The sequence below is a fragment of the Somniosus microcephalus genome, chromosome 4 (assembly GCF_052327205.1).
Source record: "Somniosus microcephalus isolate GS21.2 chromosome 4, FLI_Smic_1.0, whole genome shotgun sequence".
NCBI lineage: Eukaryota > Metazoa > Chordata > Chondrichthyes > Squaliformes > Somniosidae > Somniosus > Somniosus microcephalus.
In genome coordinates this window covers 7732302-7745958 of record NC_140990.1, presented here as the reverse complement: position 1 = coordinate 7745958, position 13657 = coordinate 7732302, and the positions used below count along the sequence as shown (strand labels likewise).

The 13657-nt window shown below is 61.7% G+C and overlaps 1 pseudogene; it reads right to left on the bottom strand.

The window, feature by feature from the left end:
- The window catches only part of LOC147118234 (ferritin heavy chain pseudogene), a 98026-nt pseudogene that overhangs the window by 66723 nt on the left and 17646 nt on the right, over positions 1 to 13657 (bottom strand).

The following is a 13657-nucleotide window of genomic DNA, read 5'->3' as shown; positions in this document are numbered from 1 at the left end:
TACGACTCCAGCAGGTCCAGGTTCTGCTGTAGACCCTCCTTAGTTGGTGACAGCAGAACCAGGTCGTCGGCATAGAGCAGGAATTTAACCTTGGATTCATATAGGGTGAGGCCGGGTGCTGTAGATTGTTCAAGTAGTTTTGCCAATCCATTAATGTAAATATTAAAGAGTGTCGGTGAGATTGGCGAGCCCTGCGTCACCCCCCGCCCCTGTGGGAAGTATTTTGTTTGTTTGTCTCCAATTTTAACTGCACATTTATTGTTTGTATACATTGATTTAATTACATCATATGTTTTCCCTCCTACCCCGCTTTCGATAAGTTTCAGGAATAAACCGTCATGCCAGATGGAGTCGAAAGCCTTCTGGAAATCTACAAAGCATGCGTAGATTTTGCTTTTGTTATGGTGAACGTGTTTGTCAATTAGGGTCTGTAGGGTGAAGATATGATCGGATGTTCTATAGTTTGGCAGGAATCCAATTTGGCTTTTACTCAAGACATTGTGCTCTTCAAGGAAGTTTATAAGTCTTTTGTTTATGATGCTACAGAATACCTTCCCCAGGTTACTGTTTACACAGATGCCTCGATAGTTGTTTGGGTCGATTTTGTCCCCACTTTTGTATATGGGTGTTATGAGTCCTTTGTTCCAGATGTCAGGGAAATAAGCGACACTCAGAACCAAGTTGAAGAGTTTTAGGATAGCCAGTTTCAGTTTGTCGTCTGCGTGTTTAATCATCTCGTTTAGTATGCCGTCTGTCCCGCAAGCTTTTCCTGGTCGCAGGTCCTTGAGTTTTTCAAGAAGTTCTTTTTCTGTTATTATGGCGTCTAGCGGGTTTTGGTTATCTTTTATGGCCATTTCAAGCTTTTCTAGTTTTTTGCGTATTTGGTGTTGCTCTGGTCTTAGTGTGTTTTTCTGGTATAATTTTTCAAAGTGGTTTACCCATGTGTCCCCATTTTGAATGGACAAATCGTCGTGTTGTTTTTTGTGTAGTGTTTTCAAGTTTTCCACGAAACAATTGGAATCAATGGATTCCTCCATGGAGCTGAGTGTATTCTTAATATATTGCTCTTTTTTGGTTCTGAGTGTTTTTCTGTATTGTGTTAGTGTCTGACAATAAGTAAGGCGTAATTCCTCGTTTTCTGGATGTCTGTGTTTTTGGTTTGATAGTTTTCTAAGTTTTTTCCTCATGTTATGGCAATCATGGTCAAACCATTTTTCATAGTTTTTTGTTTTGGGTTTGTTCTTGCGAGCTTTCAAGTTTGCATTTGTTGCCAAATTATCAAAAATATTGTTTAGTTTACTAACTGCCCGGTTTACGCCTTCTTTATTGTGAGTGTATATGTTATCCAGAAAGGTGTCTAAGAGAGCTTGAGTTGATGCATTGCTAATTGTTTTCTGGTATTTTTCCGTGTCATTTTTGGCCCATCTGTACGATTTTTTGGTGTTGTACAGTTTACTGGGTTGTGTTTCTATGTTGTTTGTTTCTGTCTTTTTGAGAAACATAGTAATTTGGCTGTGATCTGACAGTGTTGTTTGTGGTTTGACTGTGAATGCTCTGAAAGAGGATGGGTCTAAGTCTGTAATCATAAAGTCTACTGTGCTGCAGTCAAGAGGTGAACGTGAGGTGGGGTATCCACTGTGCGTGGAGGAGACGGAGGTGGGGTATCCACTGTGGGTGGAGGTGACGGAGGTGGGGTATCACCTGTGGGTGGAGGAGACGGAGGTGGGGTATCCCCTGTGGGTGGAGGTGACGGAGGTGGGATATCTCCTGTGGGTGGAGGAGACGGAGGTGGGGTATCCCCTGTGGGTGGAGGAGACGGAGGTGGGGTATCCGCTGTGGGTGGAGGACACGCAGGAGGGGTATCTCCTGTGGGTGGAGGAGACGGAGGTGGGGTATCCCCTGTGGGTGGAGGAGACGGAGGTGGGGTATCCACTGTGGGTGGAGGTGACGGAGGTGGGGTATCACCTGTGGGTGGAGGAGACGGAGGTGGGGTATCTCCTGTGGGTGGAGGTGACGGAGGTGGGGTATCTCCTGTGGGTGGAGGAGACGGAGGTGGGGTATCCCCTGTGGGTGGAGGAGACGGAGGTGGGGTATCCCCTGTGGGTGGAGGACACGGAGGAGGGGTATCTCCTGTGGGTGGAGGAGACGGAGGTGGGGTATCCCCTGTGGGTGGAGGAGACGGATGTGGGGTATCCACTGTGGGTGGAGGAGACGGAGGTGGGGTATCCACTGTGGGTGGAGGAGACGGAGGTGGGGTATCCCCTGTGGGTGGAGGAGATGGAGGTGGGGTATCCCCTGTGGGTGGAGGAGACGGAGGTGGGGTATCCCCTGTGGGTGGAGGAGACGGAGGTGAGGTATCTCCTGTGGGTGGAGGAGACGGAGGTGGGGTATCCACTGTGGGTGGGGGAGACGGAGGTGGGGTATCCCCTGTGGGTGGAGGAGACGGACATGAGGTATCCCCTGTGGGTGGAGGTGACGGAGGTGGAGTATCCCCTGTGGGTGGAGGAGACGGAGGTGGGGTATCCCCTGTGGGTGGAGGAGACGGAGGTGGGGTATCCCCTGTGGGTGGAGGAGACGGAGGTGGGGTATCCCCTGTGGGTGGAGGAGACGGAGGTGGGGTATCCCCTGTGGGTGGAGGTGACGGAGGTGGGGTATCCCCTGTGGGTGGAGGAGACGGAGGTGGGGTATCCCCTGTGGGTGGAGGAGACGGAGGTGGCGTATCCCCTGTGGGTGGAGGAGACGGAGGTGGGGTATCTCCTGTGGGTGGAGGAGACGGAGGTGCGGTATCTCCTGTGGGTGGAGGAGACGGAGGTGGGGTATCCCCTGTGGGTGGAGGAGACGGAGGTGGGGTATCCCCTGTGGGTGGAGGAGACGGAGGTGGGCTATCCCCTGTGGGTGGGGGAGACGGAGGTGGGGTATCCCCTGTGGGTGCAGGAGACGGAGGAGGGGTATCCCCTGTGGGTGGAGGAGCCGGAGGTGGGGTATGCCCTGTGGGTGGAGGAGACGGAGGTGGGGTATGCCCTGTGGGTGGAGGAGGCGGAGGTGGGGTATCCCCTGTGGGTGGAGGAGATGGAGGTGGGGTATCTCCTGTGGGAGGAGGAGACGGAGGTGGGGTATCTCCTGTGGGTGGAGGAGATGGAGGTGGGATATCCCCTGTGGGTGGAGGAGACAGAGGTGGGGTATCCCCTGTGGGTGGAGGTGACGGAGGTGGAGTATCCCCTGTGGGTGGAGGAGACGGAGGTGGGGTATCTCCTGTGGGTGCAGGAGACGGAGGTGGGGTATCTCCTGTGGGTTGAGGAGACGGAGGTGGGGTATCCCCTGAGGGCGGAGGAGACGGAGGTCGGGTATCCCCTGTGGGTGCAGGAGACGGAGGTGTGGTATCCCCTGTGGATTGAGGAGACGGAGGTGGGGTATCCCCTGAGGGCGGAGGAGACGGAGGTGGGGTATCTCCTGTGGGTGGAGGAGACGGAGGTGGGGTATTCCCTGAGGGCGGAGGAGACGGAGGTGGGGTATCCCCTGTGGGTGGAGGAGACGGATGTGGGGTATCCACTGTGGGTGGCGGAGACGGAGCTGGGGTAGCCCCTGTGGGTGGAGGAGACGGAGGTGATGTATCCCCTATGGGTGGAGTAGACGGAGGTGGGGTATCTCCTGTGGGTGGAGGAGACGGAGGTGGAGTATCCCCTGTGGGTGGAGGAGACGGAGGTGGGGTATCCCCTGTGGGTGGAGGAGACGGAGGTGGAGTATCCCCTGTGGGTGGAGGAGACGGAGGTGGGGTATCCCCTGTGGGTGGAGGAGATGGAGGTGGGGTATCCCCTGTGGGTGGAGGAGATGGAGGTGCGGTATCTCCTGTGGGTGGAGGAGATGGAGGTGGGGTATCCCCTGTGGGTGGAGGAGACGGAGGTGGGGTATCCCCTGTGGGTGGAGGAGACGGAGGTGGGGTATCCCCTGTGGGTGGAGGTGACGGAGGTGGAGTATCCAATGTAGGTGGAGGAGACGGAGTATCCCCTGTGGGTGGAGGAGACGGAGGTGGGGTATCTCCTGTGGGTGGAGGAGACAGAGGTGGGGTATCACCTGTGGGTGCAGGAGACGGAGGTGGGGTATCTCCTGTGGGTGGAGAAGACGGAGGTGGGGTATCCCCTGTGGGAGGAGGAGACGGAGGCGGGGTATCTCCTGTGGGAGGAGGAGACGGAGGTGGGGTATCCCCTGTGGGTGGAGGAGACGGAGGTGGGGTATCCCCTGTGGGTGGAGGAGACGTAGGTGGGGTATCCCCTGTGGGTGGAGGAGACGGAGGTGGGGTATCTCCTGTGGGTGGAGGAGACGGAGGTGGGGTATCCCCTGTGGGTGGAGGTGACGGAGGTGAGGTATCTCCTGTGGGTGGAGGAGACGGAGGTGGGGTATCTCCTGTGGGAGGAGGAGACGGAGGTGGGGTATCTCCTGTGGGTGGAGGAGACGGAGGTGGGGTACCCCTGTGGGTGGAGGAGACGGAGGTGGGGTATCTCCTGTGGGTGGAGGAGATGGAGGTGGGGTACCCCTGTGGGTGGAGGAGACGGAGGTGGGGTATCCACAGTGGGTGGAGGTGACGGAGGTGAGGTATCTCCTGTGGGTGGAGGAGACGGAGGTGGGGTATCTCCTGCGGGTGGAGGAGACGGAGGTGGGGTATCCCCTGTGGGTGGAGGAGACGGAGGTGGGGTATCCCCTGAGGGTGGTGGAGACGGAGGTGGGGTATCTCCTGTGGGTGGATGAGACGGAGGTGGGGTATCCCCTGTGGGTGGATGAGACGGAGGTGGGGTATCCCCTGTGGGTGCAGGAAACGGAGGTGGGGTATCTCCTGTGGGTGGAGGAGACAGAGGTGGGGTATCTCCTGTGGGTGGAGGAGACGGAGGTGGGGTATCCCCTGTGGGTGGAGGAGACGGAGGCGGGGCATCTCCTGTGGGTGGAGGAGACGGAGGTGGGGTATCCCCTGTGGGTGGAGGAGACGGAGGTGGGGTATCCCCTGTGGGTTGAGGAGACGGAGGTGGGGTATCCCCTGTGGGTGGAGGAGACGGAGGTGGGGTATCCCCTGTGGGTGGAGGAGATGGAGGTGGGGTATCCCCTGTGGGTGGAGAATACGGAGGTGGGGTATCTCCTGTGGGTGGAGAAGACGGAGGTGGGGTATCCACTGTGGGTGGAGGTGACGGAGGTGGGGTATCCACTGTGGGTGGAGAATACGGAGGTGGGGTATCTCCTGTGGGTGGAGAAGACGGAGGTGGGGTATCCACTGTGGGTGGAGGTGATGGAGGTGCGATATCCACTGTGGGTGGAGGTGACAGAGGTGGGGTATCCCCTGTGGGTGGAGGAGACTGAGGTGGGGTATCCCCTGTGGGTGGAGGAGACAGAGGCGTGGCATCTCCTGTGGGTGGAGGAGATGGAGGTGGGGTATCCCCTGTGGGTGGAGGAGACGGAGGTGGGGTATCTCCTGTGGGTGGAGGAGACGGAGGTGGGTATCTCCTGTGGGCGGAGGAGACGGAGGTGGGGTATCTCTTGTGGGTGGAGGAGACGGAGGTGGGGTATCCACTGTGGGTGGAGGAGACGGAGGTGGGGTATCTCCTGTGGGTGGAGGAGATGGAGGTGGGGTATCCCCTGTGGGTGGAGGAGACGGAGGTGGGGTATCTCCTGTGGGTGGAGGAGACGGAGGTGGGGTATCTCTTGTGGGTGGAGGAGACGGAGGTGGGGTATCTCCTGTGGGTGGAGGAGACGGAGGTGGGGTATCCCCTGTGGGTGGAGGAGACAGAGGTGGGGTATCTCCTGAGGTGGAGGAGACGGAGGTTGGGTATCCACTGCGGGTGGAGGAGACTGAGGTGGGGTATCACCTGTGGGTGGAGGAGACGGAGGTGGGGTATGCCGTGTGGGTGGAGGAGACGGAGGTGGGGTATCTCCTGTGGGTGGAGGAGACGGAGGTGGGGTATCCCCTGTGGGTGGAGGAGACGGAGGTGCGGTATCCCCTGTGGGTGGAGGAGACGGAGGTGGGCTCTCCCCTGTGGGTGGAGGAGACGGAGGTGGGCTATCCCCTGTGGGTGGAGGAGACGGAGGTGGAGTATCCCCTGTGGGTGGAAGAGACGGAGGTGGAGTATCCCCTGTGGGTGGAGGAGACGGAGGTGGGGTATCCCTGTGGGTGGAGGAGACGGAGGTGGGGTATCCCCTGAGGGTGGGGGAGACGGAGGTGGGGTTTCCCCTGTGGGTGGAGGAGACGGAGGAGGGGTATCGCCTGTGGGTGGAGGAGGCGGAGGTGGGGTATCCCCTGTGGGTGGAGGAGACGGAGGTGGGGTATCTCCTGTGGGTGGAGGAGACGGAGGTGGGGTATCCCCTGTGGGTGGAGGAGACGGAGGTGGGGTATCCCCTGTGGGTGGCGGAGACAGAGGTGGGGTATCCCCTGTGGGTGGAAGAGACGGAGGTGTGGTATCCCCTGTGGGTGGAGGAGACGGAGGTGGGGTATCCCCTGTGGGTGGAGGAGACGGAGTATCCCCTGTGGGTCGAGGAGACGGAGGTGGGGTATCTCCTGTGGGTGGAGGAGACGGAGGTGGGGTATCCCCTGTGGGTGGTGGAGACGGAGGTGGGGTATCCCCGGTGGGTGGAGGAGACGGAGGTGGGGTATCCCCTGTGGGTGGAGGAGACGGAGGTGGGGTATCCCCGGTGGGTGGAGGAGATGGAGGTGGGGTATCCCCTGTGGGTGGAGGAGACGGAGGTGGGGTATCCCCTGTGGGTGGGGGAGACGAAGGTGGGGTATCCCCTGTGGGTGGAGGAGACGGAGGTGGGGTATCCCCTGTGGGTGGAGGAGACGGAGGTGGGGTATCCCCTGTGGGTGGAGGAGACGGAGGTGCGGTATCCCCTGTGGGTGGAGGAGACGGAGGTGGGGTATCTCCTGCGGGTGGAGGAGATGGAGGTGGGGTATCTACTGTGGGTGGAGCAGACGGAGGTGGGGTATCCCCTGTGGGTGGAGGAGATGGAGGTGGGGTATCTCCTGTGGGTGGAGGAGATGGAGGTGGGATATGTCCTGTGGGTGGAGGTGACGGAGTTGGGGTATCCCCTGTGGGTGGAGGAGACGGAGGTGGGGTATCCCCTGTGGGTGGGGGAGACAGAGGTGGGGTATCCCCTGTGGGTGGGGGAGACGGAGGCGGGGTATCCCCTGTGGGTGGAGGCGACGGAGGCGGGCTATCCACTGTGGGTGGAGGAGACGGAGGTGGGGTATCCCCTGTGGGTGGAGGAGACGGAGGTGGGGTATCTCCTGTGGGTGGAGGAGACAGAGGCGGTGCATCACCTGTGGGTGGAGGAGACGGAGGTGGGGTATCTCCTGTGGGTGGAGGAGACAGAGGCGGGGCATCTCCTGTGGGTGGAGGAGACGGAAGTGGGGTATCCGCTGTGGGTGGAGTAGACGGAGGTGGGGTATCCCCTGTGGGTTGAGGAGACGGAGGTGGGTATCTCCTGTGGGCGGAGGAGACGGAGGTGGGGTATCTCTTGTGGGTGGAGGAGACGGAGGTGGGGTATCTCCTGTGGGTGGAGGAGACGGAGGAGGGGTATCTCCTGTGGGTGGAGGAGACGGAGGTGGGGTATCTCCTGTGGGTGGAGGAGACGGAGGTGGGGTATCTCTTGTGGGTGGAGGAGACGGAGGTGGGGTATCTCTTGTGGGTGGAGGAGACGGAGGTGGGGTATCCCCTGTGGGTGGAGGAGACGGAGGTGGGGTATCCCCTGTGGGCGGAGGAGACGGAGGTGGGGTATCCCCTGTGGGTGGAGGAGACGGAGGTGGGGTATCCCCTGTGGGTGGGGGAGACGGAGGTGGGGTATCTCCTGTGGGTGGAGGAGACGGAGGTGGGGTATCCCCTGTGGGTGGAGGAGACGGAGGTGGGGTATCCCCTGTGGGCGGAGGAGACGGAGGTGGGGTATCCCCTGTGGGCGGAGGAGACGGAGGTGGGGTATCTCCTGTGGGTGGAGGAGACGGAGGTGGGGTATCGCCTGTGGGTGGAGGAGACGGAGGTGGGGTATCCCTGTGGGTGGAGGAGATGGAGATGGGGTATCCCCTGTGGGTGGAGGAGACGGAGGTGGGGTATCTCCTGTGGGTGGAGGAGACGGAGGTGGGGTATCGCCTGTGGGTGGAGGAGACGGAGGTGGGGTATCCCCTGTTGGTGGAGGAGATGGAGGTGGGGTATCCCCTGTGGGTGGAGGAGACGGAGGTGGGGTATATCCTGTGGGTGGAGGAGACGGAGGTGTGGTATCCCCTGTGGGTGGAGGAGACGGAGGTGGGGTATCCCCTGTGGGTGGAGGAGACGGAGGTGGAGTATCCCCTGTGGGTGGAGGAGACGGAGGTGGGGTATGCCCTGTGGGTGGAGGAGACGGAGGTGGGGTATCTCCTGTGGGTGGAGGAGATGGAGGTGGGGTATCCCCTGTGGGTGGAGGAGACGGAGGTGCGGTATCCCCTGTGGTTGGAGGAGACGGAGGTGGGGTATCCCCTGTGGGTGGAGGAGACGGAGGTGGGGTATCCCCTGTGGGTGGAGGAGACGGAGGTGGAGTATCCCCTGTGGGTGGAATAGACGGAGGTGGAGTATCCCCTGTGGGTGGAGGAGACGGAGGTGGGGTATCCCCTGTGGGTGGAGGAGACGGAGGTGGGGTATCCCCTGTGGGTGGGGGAGATGGAGGTGGGGTTTCCCCTGTGGGTGGAGGAGACGGAGGAGGGGTATCTCCTGTGGGTGGAGGAGACGGAGGTGGGGTATCCCCTGTGGGTGGAGGAGACGGAGGTGGGGTATCCCCTGTGGGTGGAGGAGACGGAGGTGGGCTATCCGCTGTGGGTGGAGGAGACGGAGGTGGAGTATCCCCTGTGGGTGGAAGAGACGGAGGTGGAGTATCCCCTGTGGGTGGAGGAGACGGAGGTGGGGTATCCCCTGTGGGTGGAGGAGACGGAGGTGGGGTATCCCCTGTGGGTGGAGGAGACGGAGGAGGGGTATCCCATGTGGGTGGAGGAGGCGGAGGTGGGGTATTCCCTGTGGGTGGAGGAGACGGAGGACGGGTATCCCATGTGGGTGGAGGAGGCGGAGGTGGGGTATTCCCTGTGGGTGGAGGAGACGGAGGTGGGGTATCCCCTGTGGGTGGGGGAGACGGAGGTGGGGTATCCACTGTGGGTGGAGGAGACGGAGGTGGGGTTTCCCCTGTGGGTGGAGGAGACGGAGGAGGGGTATCCCATGTGGGTGGAGGAGGCGGAGGTGGGGTATTCCCTGTGGGTGGAGGAGACGGAGGTGGGGTATCCCCTGAGGGTGGTGGAGACGGAGGTGGGGTATCTCCTGTGGGTGGATGAGACGGAGGTGGGGTATCCCCTGTGGGTGGATGAGACGGAGGTGGGGTATCCCCTGTGGGTGCAGGAAACGGAGGTGGGGTATCTCCTGTGGGTGGAGGAGACAGAGGTGGGGTATCTCCTGTGGGTGGAGGAGACGGAGGTGGGGTATCCCCTGTGGGTGGAGGAGACGGAGGCGGGGCATCTCCTGTGGGTGGAGGAGACGGAGGTGGGGTATCCCCTGTGGGTGGAGGAGACGGAGGTGGGGTATCCCCTGTGGGTTGAGGAGACGGAGGTGGGGTATCCCCTGTGGGTGGAGGAGACGGAGGTGGGGTATCCCCTGTGGGTGGAGGAGATGGAGGTGGGGTATCCCCTGTGGGTGGAGAATACGGAGGTGGGGTATCTCCTGTGGGTGGAGAAGACGGAGGTGGGGTATCCACTGTGGGTGGAGGTGACGGAGGTGGGGTATCCACTGTGGGTGGAGAATACGGAGGTGGGGTATCTCCTGTGGGTGGAGAAGACGGAGGTGGGGTATCCACTGTGGGTGGAGGTGATGGAGGTGCGATATCCACTGTGGGTGGAGGTGACAGAGGTGGGGTATCCCCTGTGGGTGGAGGAGACTGAGGTGGGGTATCCCCTGTGGGTGGAGGAGACAGAGGCGTGGCATCTCCTGTGGGTGGAGGAGATGGAGGTGGGGTATCCCCTGTGGGTGGAGGAGACGGAGGTGGGGTATCTCCTGTGGGTGGAGGAGACGGAGGTGGGTATCTCCTGTGGGCGGAGGAGACGGAGGTGGGGTATCTCTTGTGGGTGGAGGAGACGGAGGTGGGGTATCCACTGTGGGTGGAGGAGACGGAGGTGGGGTATCTCCTGTGGGTGGAGGAGATGGAGGTGGGGTATCCCCTGTGGGTGGAGGAGACGGAGGTGGGGTATCTCCTGTGGGTGGAGGAGACGGAGGTGGGGTATCTCTTGTGGGTGGAGGAGACGGAGGTGGGGTATCTCCTGTGGGTGGAGGAGACGGAGGTGGGGTATCCCCTGTGGGTGGAGGAGACAGAGGTGGGGTATCTCCTGAGGTGGAGGAGACGGAGGTTGGGTATCCACTGCGGGTGGAGGAGACTGAGGTGGGGTATCACCTGTGGGTGGAGGAGACGGAGGTGGGGTATGCCGTGTGGGTGGAGGAGACGGAGGTGGGGTATCTCCTGTGGGTGGAGGAGACGGAGGTGGGGTATCCCCTGTGGGTGGAGGAGACGGAGGTGCGGTATCCCCTGTGGGTGGAGGAGACGGAGGTGGGCTCTCCCCTGTGGGTGGAGGAGACGGAGGTGGGCTATCCCCTGTGGGTGGAGGAGACGGAGGTGGAGTATCCCCTGTGGGTGGAAGAGACGGAGGTGGAGTATCCCCTGTGGGTGGAGGAGACGGAGGTGGGGTATCCCTGTGGGTGGAGGAGACGGAGGTGGGGTATCCCCTGAGGGTGGGGGAGACGGAGGTGGGGTTTCCCCTGTGGGTGGAGGAGACGGAGGAGGGGTATCGCCTGTGGGTGGAGGAGGCGGAGGTGGGGTATCCCCTGTGGGTGGAGGAGACGGAGGTGGGGTATCTCCTGTGGGTGGAGGAGACGGAGGTGGGGTATCCCCTGTGGGTGGAGGAGACGGAGGTGGGGTATCCCCTGTGGGTGGCGGAGACAGAGGTGGGGTATCCCCTGTGGGTGGAAGAGACGGAGGTGTGGTATCCCCTGTGGGTGGAGGAGACGGAGGTGGGGTATCCCCTGTGGGTGGAGGAGACGGAGTATCCCCTGTGGGTCGAGGAGACGGAGGTGGGGTATCTCCTGTGGGTGGAGGAGACGGAGGTGGGGTATCCCCTGTGGGTGGTGGAGACGGAGGTGGGGTATCCCCGGTGGGTGGAGGAGACGGAGGTGGGGTATCCCCTGTGGGTGGAGGAGACGGAGGTGGGGTATCCCCGGTGGGTGGAGGAGATGGAGGTGGGGTATCCCCTGTGGGTGGAGGAGACGGAGGTGGGGTATCCCCTGTGGGTGGGGGAGACGAAGGTGGGGTATCCCCTGTGGGTGGAGGAGACGGAGGTGGGGTATCCCCTGTGGGTGGAGGAGACGGAGGTGGGGTATCCCCTGTGGGTGGAGGAGACGGAGGTGCGGTATCCCCTGTGGGTGGAGGAGACGGAGGTGGGGTATCTCCTGCGGGTGGAGGAGATGGAGGTGGGGTATCTACTGTGGGTGGAGCAGACGGAGGTGGGGTATCCCCTGTGGGTGGAGGAGATGGAGGTGGGTATCTCCTGTGGGTGGAGGAGATGGAGGTGGGATATGTCCTGTGGGTGGAGGTGACGGAGTTGGGGTATCCCCTGTGGGTGGAGGAGACGGAGGTGGGGTATCCCCTGTGGGTGGGGGAGACAGAGGTGGGGTATCCCCTGTGGGTGGGGGAGACGGAGGCGGGGTATCCCCTGTGGGTGGAGGCGACGGAGGCGGGCTATCCACTGTGGGTGGAGGAGACGGAGGTGGGGTATCCCCTGTGGGTGGAGGAGACGGAGGTGGGGTATCTCCTGTGGGTGGAGGAGACAGAGGCGGTGCATCACCTGTGGGTGGAGGAGACGGAGGTGGGGTATCTCCTGTGGGTGGAGGAGACAGAGGCGGGGCATCTCCTGTGGGTGGAGGAGACGGAAGTGGGGTATCCGCTGTGGGTGGAGTAGACGGAGGTGGGGTATCCCCTGTGGGTTGAGGAGACGGAGGTGGGTATCTCCTGTGGGCGGAGGAGACGGAGGTGGGGTATCTCTTGTGGGTGGAGGAGACGGAGGTGGGGTATCTCCTGTGGGTGGAGGAGACGGAGGAGGGGTATCTCCTGTGGGTGGAGGAGACGGAGGTGGGGTATCTCCTGTGGGTGGAGGAGACGGAGGTGGGGTATCTCTTGTGGGTGGAGGAGACGGAGGTGGGGTATCTCTTGTGGGTGGAGGAGACGGAGGTGGGGTATCCCCTGTGGGTGGAGGAGACGGAGGTGGGGTATCCCCTGTGGGCGGAGGAGACGGAGGTGGGGTATCCCCTGTGGGTGGAGGAGACGGAGGTGGGGTATCCCCTGTGGGTGGGGGAGACGGAGGTGGGGTATCTCCTGTGGGTGGAGGAGACGGAGGTGGGGTATCCCCTGTGGGTGGAGGAGACGGAGGTGGGGTATCCCCTGTGGGCGGAGGAGACGGAGGTGGGGTATCCCCTGTGGGCGGAGGAGACGGAGGTGGGGTATCTCCTGTGGGTGGAGGAGACGGAGGTGGGGTATCGCCTGTGGGTGGAGGAGACGGAGGTGGGGTATCCCTGTGGGTGGAGGAGATGGAGATGGGGTATCCCCTGTGGGTGGAGGAGACGGAGGTGGGGTATCTCCTGTGGGTGGAGGAGACGGAGGTGGGGTATCGCCTGTGGGTGGAGGAGACGGAGGTGGGGTATCCCCTGTTGGTGGAGGAGATGGAGGTGGGGTATCCCCTGTGGGTGGAGGAGACGGAGGTGGGGTATATCCTGTGGGTGGAGGAGACGGAGGTGTGGTATCCCCTGTGGGTGGAGGAGACGGAGGTGGGGTATCCCCTGTGGGTGGAGGAGACGGAGGTGGAGTATCCCCTGTGGGTGGAGGAGACGGAGGTGGGGTATGCCCTGTGGGTGGAGGAGACGGAGGTGGGGTATCTCCTGTGGGTGGAGGAGATGGAGGTGGGGTATCCCCTGTGGGTGGAGGAGACGGAGGTGCGGTATCCCCTGTGGTTGGAGGAGACGGAGGTGGGGTATCCCCTGTGGGTGGAGGAGACGGAGGTGGGGTATCCCCTGTGGGTGGAGGAGACGGAGGTGGAGTATCCCCTGTGGGTGGAATAGACGGAGGTGGAGTATCCCCTGTGGGTGGAGGAGACGGAGGTGGGGTATCCCCTGTGGGTGGAGGAGACGGAGGTGGGGTATCCCCTGTGGGTGGGGGAGATGGAGGTGGGGTTTCCCCTGTGGGTGGAGGAGACGGAGGAGGGGTATCTCCTGTGGGTGGAGGAGACGGAGGTGGGGTATCCCCTGTGGGTGGAGGAGACGGAGGTGGGGTATCCCCTGTGGGTGGAGGAGACGGAGGTGGGCTATCCGCTGTGGGTGGAGGAGACGGAGGTGGAGTATCCCCTGTGGGTGGAAGAGACGGAGGTGGAGTATCCCCTGTGGGTGGAGGAGACGGAGGTGGGGTATCCCCTGTGGGTGGAGGAGACGGAGGTGGGGTATCCCCTGTGGGTGGAGGAGACGGAGGAGGGGTATCCCATGTGGGTGGAGGAGGCGGAGGTGGGGTATTCCCTGTGGGTGGAGGAGACGGAGGACGGGTATCCCATGTGGGTGGAGGAGGCGGAGGTGGGGTATTCCCTGTGGGT